The sequence below is a fragment of the Mya arenaria genome, chromosome 11, assembly GCF_026914265.1.
Source record: "Mya arenaria isolate MELC-2E11 chromosome 11, ASM2691426v1".
Lineage (NCBI taxonomy): Eukaryota > Metazoa > Mollusca > Bivalvia > Myida > Myidae > Mya > Mya arenaria.
In genome coordinates, this window is record NC_069132.1 from 22,855,579 (window position 1) to 22,865,046 (window position 9,468).

The window sequence follows — 9,468 nt, forward strand, 5'->3', positions numbered from 1 at the left end:
ATCTTAAATGATGTCTCACACCTAATGTTTTACAGCTTGACACATGTATTAGATAAGTTAACAGAAGAACATTATCATATTAGAAAAATGCCAAGTATGTGGGAGTATTGGTTTACAGTGATGGGTGATGGGTATTAAAAGTGTGTGTCTAAAACAAGTGCAATGACATTTCCTTACGTTATGGTATCGGGAAGCAATTTCTAAATGGAAAACAAATATCATAACCAACCAGTGGAAGCATGCCCCCTGATACCCCAGCAGGACAGACCTCCACATCATCTAATTAAATCTAGCCAAAAAATCGCCACCGGAAGTCTTATTAAAGCTTCTGATCATTTGGTTTTGAGACAAACATCATCTCTACGAAACCTCCAATCAAACCAGTCGGCACGCTATTTTATTGTCCCATTTCTCACATACACGTTATAAATGTATACCATTATTGTACAGTCATTTAAGAGGGGCAACAATAACAGTATTTAATAAACCCACTTTGCTGCTGCTACCTAGTGGCAGAACTTTATTCATGGTACCGATTGAAACATTTATACAATTAAGTTCCAGCCTTCTTAATTTCGCCCTCACCGATTCCAATACTATAAGTTCTAATTAGTGTAATCCCAGGATTGCATTTCCCTCTTAAAATAATATAAGCTATGAATAATGAATAACATCCATAAATCAAGTGTTGCTGTGACATTTTATTACACAACGAACATCCGTATATGTGATAGGAACAACTACTAGGCAGCGTATTTGTGCTATCACCCAAAACGATAAGCACGATTACAATGTTTAAGCATGAATGTATGTGCTTGATATTACTGACATTTAAGTGATCATTAGGCCTGATGGGAGAGGAGTTGGTTGATGTATCTTATGGTTGATCTGAAAATGATACAGTAATTTATCGGAAGCCTTGTAAATTTGAGGATATTTCAGTTCGGAAATTTGACAAATGTATTGCATTTTTAATACCTTTCCCCCCGTCTTCTATGACACCTTATCAACTTTTCGCTTACATTCTGAATTTCAGAATAATATTGCAAACGTTTGGTGTCAGTCGCAGGATCCAGAAAGGTTTTACTCTCTTTGCAATTATTCAGGAGACGTGTTTCAGTTATTAAGCACACATTAGTTTTGGATCGCCAACAGCAAAGAAATTGTTTTAAATATTGGTTAAATTCAATAAAAGAAGTGTTTTCACCGTAAAGGCAGGTCTCCATGGATCAATAAGTGACATGTCACATTCCATGTTTCACGGCTTTATATGTATATAAGTTAAGTTAATAACACAACCACTCATCAACATTTGCAATATAATTAGGCCAAGTTAGATAATCGTAGGTTAACAATCATATGGCTGTTTTTTGTGCTTTGAAGCGAAGAAAACACTTTTTTAATTCATAATAGTGCAAAGTCACCCAAAACCAAACCAACCAGTGGGTGTGCGATGACAGTGTAATAAAGCTTGAAAATTTGTTAAAATTCTTGTATCATTGTTTTGATATTATCATTCAATAGTATGGCATATTGACCAACGCATGTTGTTATAATGTAGTATTGGTCAATATGCTATATTATAAGGTATCTTAACAAAGTTAAAATAATTTTTAAAACAAAGCACAAACATTAATGTTTGTTGAATATCATGTTGCTTTTTTTTCCTTTTTGCTAGCAATATCGACTGTCAACTATAAAAACAACATTTGCTTCGATACAGACATTTTCAGTTAACATTACTCAGTGTCGTCCGCATCCAAGTTCTTGAAACGATAATTGTCTGTAAATACTACTCGGTGTAATAAGAATCCAATTTTCGGATACATGAATTATCAGGATATTCTACTCAAAGCCATGTTGTAGAATATAAATTGTTCCAAGCTTTTTGGAAAACTAAATTATAATTGTTTTACAACTTTCATTGATTTGGGAAAACCTGAATTATAATTGTTTTACAACTTTCATTGATTTGATTAAAAGATAACAAACAGTGTGACGGATTTGTTATATAAGCATTGGAATAATTTAAATATAATTCAAAACTTTGGAGTGTTTTGGATTATCTCTAGTATGAATATTGATCATTCAGGGTTATTGCTAAATAGTATTATTTGAATTTCAAATAAGTTGGCACACCTGTGCTAAAAACAGTATTGCAGGCCTAAGAGGGAGAATATCGATAGTTATTTAAACTTATTATTCGTTAATTACCATAGTGGTTGTTAAATCTAATGGCATAACGATTTAGCCGTACTATAATATGTTTTAAAACGATGTGAATTGTGTTCCTTCGAAAACGCGTAGTTAGTCCCAAATTGTGACATAATCCTATCTTAATAGAAGTTATCTCAGTGTGATTGTTGTTTGTGGAAAAATAATAATATTAAAAAAAGTTTGTTCAATATTCGCAACTTAATTTAAAAAAAATCCAATCGTGGAAATTCCCAAATTAGAATTGTACTTAAAGAAATTAACAAAGACAACATCCGAACTGGTTACAACTGCATAAACTGAGTAAATTTCAAATCATTTGGAAATGAACTTAAATTAAAAACTGCTTTTTACTAAATAGTGCCAAAATACAAGGAGTTAAAAGAAGGCTTGAATAATGCAGTATTGATCAGTTGGGCAAATTTACAACTAAAGATGATATAAGAAAATCCGGGGATGAGGGTCCAAGGATGATGATTTGGTATATCAGAAGCAAGATAAAAGGTGCCCCCGATCAACAATGAAACAGGAAGAGGTTGATAAGGGTTTGCAATACTATATTTTGATGAGAATGGTAGTTGACAAACAACCAATACTGAATACAGAGAAATATGGACTGAAGAAGAGAAGTAACATTATCTTTGTTCGAGTCTCACTGGTTAAACAAGTAAGTTTTATACAATACACACCCATATTGGTTATTAACCATTTTACGTTATGGTAGACAAATTTGCATCGTGCAATCATAGGTCCAGTAAGGATAGGTTTAGGTGATTATAAGTTTTAGGCAAATATTTGTAACAATTCTAACAATTAAACAAACCGTTTCCCATGTCAATATTTATGCGAAAAGCTACAGAAACAAGCTCAGTAGCAAATAGTCTAAACATAAACTCGGTTTAATGGCACTTGGTAAACACCATTGAACATAAAGTCACAAACAAGATACATGGAAGTACAGCACAAAACTCCACAAACAGCACAGTGTATACATACTATATATAAAAAATATGTATGTTTATAAAGGATTGTTAGGAACCGCCTTGGAACGGTCAGTAAAATGAAAATTTACTGTGGGTTTGAACCAGTGTATTTGCATAAACCTCACTTTTATCCCAACAATCCTAAATAAAGACGTAAAAGGTAAATGCTCTAACTTGAGGAAACTTAACAATAAAACAAATAATAATAAACTGAAGCACTACTTCTAGCTTTGTAATTAACTGTATTAACACACATATTTTTAATATAGATATGTTTAACCAAACACTTCTAAATCAGTATGATCAAACATGGTTTAATGTTGTTACCTTACAGACAAATTCAAATATTACGTTAAGTTTTGAAAAGAAATCTATAAATAAAATTGTTTCATAATTATTGCTAAAGAATATCATTGACCTGCTTTGTCAAATTTTAGATTGAGTGTATATTCATTAAAAATGCCAATACTGTTGAATCAAAGTATAACAGAACAGAATAGAGCATAATTGCATGCGACGAATACCAACTAGGTACATAGTCATAGAATATACATACATTTATATCACGTGAATTCAACATGTCACATAATACTGATTAGATACATGAAATGTCTACATGTAGATATGAATAATTGTCCATTCTTAACAAAATATGCAAATGATAAAACATGTTGATGAGCTGATATAAAATAATCATTATATGTAATGGAAGTTCTGTCTTTAAGAGCTTCTTTTATATATTTGGATAATTAAAATACAGTATTTTGTTGACAGACTTTAGCAGTTCTATAAAATTGTACATGCTTGGTCTGACATAAAATGTTTTAAATGCATTTCCTACTTGTGTCATTATCACAACGCTTAATATAAAATGAAATTCATCTTTTAGATCATTTTAATTACAAAAACACAATAGCGTTCATTTCTAGGAATTTAGTTATTGACATATCTACCGGTGTGGATTCTTAATGAATGAGCAGAAACTCTTTATCTAGTAATATAAAATCGTAAGAATTGCGGTTAAATGTTCAAGTATTGTTCAAAGTCAAATGTAATTTTTATATTATTATACAGGTTTGGAACACTACTTCTAGCTATGTAATTACCCCTTGTTTGCTTAAATGCATTAATTATTGTTTTTTTCTGAACAGACTGACAACTGTATTAACACACACATTTTCGTAAACATTTTGAATTATTACTTCCGATACCTTATGGAATTCATGATCATTTTAATAGCTAACGATTAACAGATACATTTTGGGCTTGAGCATGGGCAATGTCATGCAAATTGTTACAATTGTTTTTGCGCATAGGAGTTGCAGGTTCTTTATTAATTATTGTTTATAGTGTTCGATTTCAATCCAATTGATGAGATTTTGATAAAATAATATATACATGTAGTACATGTACAATTAGTTCATAGATCTTACATATCTATGTAGTTCTTTTGCAAATGCGACACTTTAATCAGTTAGCAGGTCTGTTAATAACAGATGTGTTTGTCTGTTTGGTCCGGAAGACTTGGTAATTGACGCAATAGGAATCTGACAATGTAACGGACTATTGTATCAAGCTTGCGTTTTGACTGACCATCACAACATCAACTAAATCCTTTATCCGTTGAAAGGTATTCGTCCGGCGTGTACTGTAATTGCACTCCTACATCATGGATGGCAAATCTGGTATTCTCTCTCCCGTATTTGCATGTTTAGTAGCAGGCTCTTATCAAACGTGTCATCAGGGCAAAATATGTAAGTGCTGTCTTCGTTTGAGACAAATTGTTGTAATGACCATGTTCAACTCAACAATAGCTTGCCTCCTCTTTCTTTCCCAAGACAGTTTATTGGCAGATAATCGAAATCCTACAACAGACAGTCGATCGTACCCATTTGACGTTCTGTCACCATCGTCGAATTACTATCGTATCCAAACTAACTACCATGGCAAGAAGCATACGCTGTCAATCCTTATGTTAAATAGTTTGTGTAGGCGAACCTTTTGCAACCTATCTAAGCTTACAAACCTCCACCTTCATCTCCTGAACTCTATATTAACCTCTTGTTTCCCAACGTGTCGACATGTTCGTGTTGTCTAAGAATGTCGAAGCCAAATTTGTTAAAAATTATTAACAACGTTTTTAACAATCTGTCCAATAAACAGATGTTGTTGTTATACAGGCAGTACGCAAAAATGAAACCTGCTGTTTTAAGTTGACGTCAATATTTAAAAAGGTGCTATTTTGATAAACATTTGCTGCTGAAACCTAGTGGCAGAATACATGGTAGCGATTGGAGTACATTTCTCGCTTGAATTATTGAAAAGCAACACTTGTAGTGCCTACAGCCAGACTTCGTACGTTTTCCAGTCTAATCACTTCAATATCATAAAATATAGTCAGTGTAAACCAAGTATATGCTGTAAACAATTAATACCATCTTCAAACGAAGTGTTGCCAAACAAACATACTTACGTTTCTCCGTCGAGTGCAATAGAATGAGTTCTAATTAGTGAAATCCCAGGACTACTATTCCTCTTAAATTGATAAAAGCATTGAATAATAAGTACTACTATAAATCTAGTGTTATTGTGACATTAAGTTACCTTACGAGCATCCGTAGATGCTTGTGCCCTGTTCCTTTTTCGGTGTCAAAGTGGGTATTAACTCAAACAATAGATACAAAACCAATGTTTAAGTATTAATTATGTGCTTAACATCGTTGTTATTCAAGTGAACTTGATGCCCGATGTGTGTTAATGCATCATACATGATTGGTAATACGCCAAGCAGTCTGTGGCTTGTTTTGGCTGCCAATTGTTACAAGTAGACTTACAAAATATTATACCTGAAAAACTCGAAGAAGAACTGATCAGATCACTTAAAATCTCGAAACAAATGGGACTGCAGTTTTATTGTGTTATATTTCCGACAAATGTATCATTAAAATTATATTTATGTTCAGAACAAAAAAGGTAGGTTTTATGATTTCAGTTCATTCAAATTTCTATGAAATGGTTTTATGGAATATGAATGACGCTTTGTTGTTTTTCATCGACACACCCTCGTTTAAGGATGCAAACACAAAATTAAAGTGTCAATGCTTGTGTGGCATGATTTTCGTCTGTAATCAATTGATACATTTTAACTGGCACATGTCATATGAGTTTTGGAATTTAACTTTAGAGACGCTGTATATTTGTTGCCAGGCTGCTGACGTATTGCTGCCAGACTACTAGCTGTACTCTGCTGACCTTCTAATTTCATTCTGCCACGCTAATAATTGTGTATTCAAGGGCGCTAACATTTTACAGTATTTAGTATTCAAATCGTTTAATGTTGTTTGTTATGCACGATTCAGGTAAACAAATTGAGGACTATTCAGTTAGCAAGGTGGTGAAGTCACACCCACAATAAAGATCCTTCATATACGAACTTGGAAGGTTAGTGTTAAACATGATCTTCGAATATTAAATCTTACGCAAAAAGCAAATGTGAAACCATTGATTAAAGTGAATACCGACCATGAACGTAATAGGGAAACCTTTCAAATAGGTTTTCTTTAAATCTAATTAAAATTATGTGTACAGAACAGACAATGTTTGTGAAATAAGTTTTATTCAGTACAACACGAAAACGGAGGCGGGTTTCTTCGTACTAATTGTTTTTAATGACGTCTCACACCTGATGTGTTACAGCTTGAAACATATATTAGATAAGATACTAACGTAAGTTCTTAGTTCTACAATGCCAAGTTGCGTGGGATTATTGGTTTCCCACGAGATGTATTAAAAGTATGTGTGAAGAAACATTTAAAGTGCATTTACATATCCTCGCCTTATTGTATAATGAGGCAATTTCAACTCAGGCTTACTTGTAAAAGTATGGAAAACATTTCTAAATAACCGTTATAAGACTGCGTCTAGTATTCAGCAACTGCCTGGGACAATCTCGTACAACAGCGGGAATACATAGTAATTGTAAAAGTAAACGTGCTTTACTGTCTTGGATATTCAGGAAAACGTTTCTAAATAGAAAACAAAAATTACAACAAACCTCTGGCCTCCACATCATCAAATTAAGTCTAGCCAAAACATATCACCCCCGGTAAAGAAGTTTTATTTAAGCCACTGATCAAATGGGTTTGAAACAAACATCAACTCCACGAAAACTACGAAAGACATCAGACAGAGATTTAAAGCTTCTTTAATCCCAATTATTTTCTTAGACCACGCTCAAACAAACCAATATGCACTCGTTATTTTATTGTCCCATTTCTCACATACACATTATCTATTATCAGAAGAACCACTACCGTTTTCTGTTATACGTAACGTTCATCTAATTCAAAATTGCTATTTGTTCAACGTATCAGTGTTATGATAGGAAATCTTTTACTATTGATAGAAATTTGAAATTTTAGCCATTTGCTTGGTGTTTATTTAAATTTACTTGGTATGTATGGAGTATATACAGGCTGATCACATTACTGCTCCTAGCCAGTCGAATAGTGGAAGGTACATGTGAGGTGAAATCGATGAATGAAACTGACGTAACGGAACAGAGTTTATTCCCGTAGTTTACCAGAACTTCTTACACCTATGACAATGACACAACAAGATGTGTTTTAAATCAGCAGTCGAAATAGGTAATATCTTCTGCAATGTTGTTCATCTGTTTTTTTTTCATATTTTTAACTTTATGTTTATGTACTTGTTGTAGGGATTTATGCAGTCTAATTGAAAAAATAGCTTGTTTTTTAATCTTTTCTTTTCTGTTCTGTATAAGGTGTGCTTATGCAACTCAACTTTTGCATTTCATAACGGTGTTGTTGAAATGTAAATAGAGATGCTAACCTTTATAATGGTAGCCCAAAAGTTATCTGAACATGACCGACATTGAATAACTATGCCAGTAAAATCATTTTGGCAATTCAAACGCATGTTGCAGATGGAAGATGAACATCTCTTCAAACACATTTTACAGTTTCGAAAACCTAGCGTTAATTAATGGTTATCTATCTTATTAAGACCTTAAATATTTGTTTAAATGCGCTTCATTCAATTTCTAATAGCAAATCAATGAATTGGAATGAGCCCCAGCGTTTAAACAGTAACGTTCTTTAGAATAATTGAAACAAAAAATATACAGTAGTGGTTTATAGACACTTTGTGGAAAGTGTGTTTGAGCTTACATAGTACTTATTAAAGGGTTCATGTTTCTTGTTATCTCAAGTGAAAGGAACACTTAACACTTTAGTAAACAAATTGAAATCTGTTTCAAACTGTTGCAGTGTTTGTCAAAACGAAAGGTGTTTTTTTTAGAAAGGCGATATTTCTAGCATATGAATACAGCAAATTTAATGAAAAGAATGTAATTCAAATAACCAGTATTAAGTACAAATTTAAGCGGTATATTTGGGAAAAATGCGCCTAAGAATCATAACATTGGTTACAGTATTCGAGTATTTTTCCTATATGTTTCTTTAAATAATTGGGATGAAATCCGACAAAATAAGAAAAGTTATTAAGTGTATAACGTCATTCTCGTTACCAACATATTCAAAACATCAAATACATAATAACAACAAACAGATGTTGTTTTGAATATGTTGCTGTTGCATAGCAATGGAAATGTACTTGTTTTGTTTTTCGTTTGAACGAGTCATTAATATAATTTGCTTGCAACATTTACCGTTTCTCTAATAATTTACAAAGGCTAAAACAGCCGTTCAGATTAGAGGAAGACATTAAATTCCACTGATATACCGATTTCATTTAATTAAGAAGATGAAATCACTTAACGAACCTTACACAACACTTTTTGACTTTCTTCGTTTTTCTTTTAAGATACGGTTTTACCGCCTAAATAAAAGTAGTCAAGATATACATAACATTATACGGTTGCTCTGGGAATCAGAAAGCTATTCCCTGTTTTCGTAATGTTTAGTAGATAAATAACATATTTTTCAAAACAAAATTAAGGGGGCTAGACAAAAGATGATACAATTGCAAGAAAAAAAGAAAATTGTCAAAAACTTACACGAAATTGACATCGTTGTGTACAACGCCTTTAAACTTACTTATTTATGTATCACATCGCTTACAACACATGCATTTCTCTCAGATCGTGCGCATTTTTCCAATTTTAAATTTACTAGAATTGTCTACCACAAAAAATTATAGTATCATATTGTATAAACTTTTTACTAATTCGAATTTACATACAAATCCTAGTAAGTTTTTAAAATAGCGTCACAAATATGATTTAAAC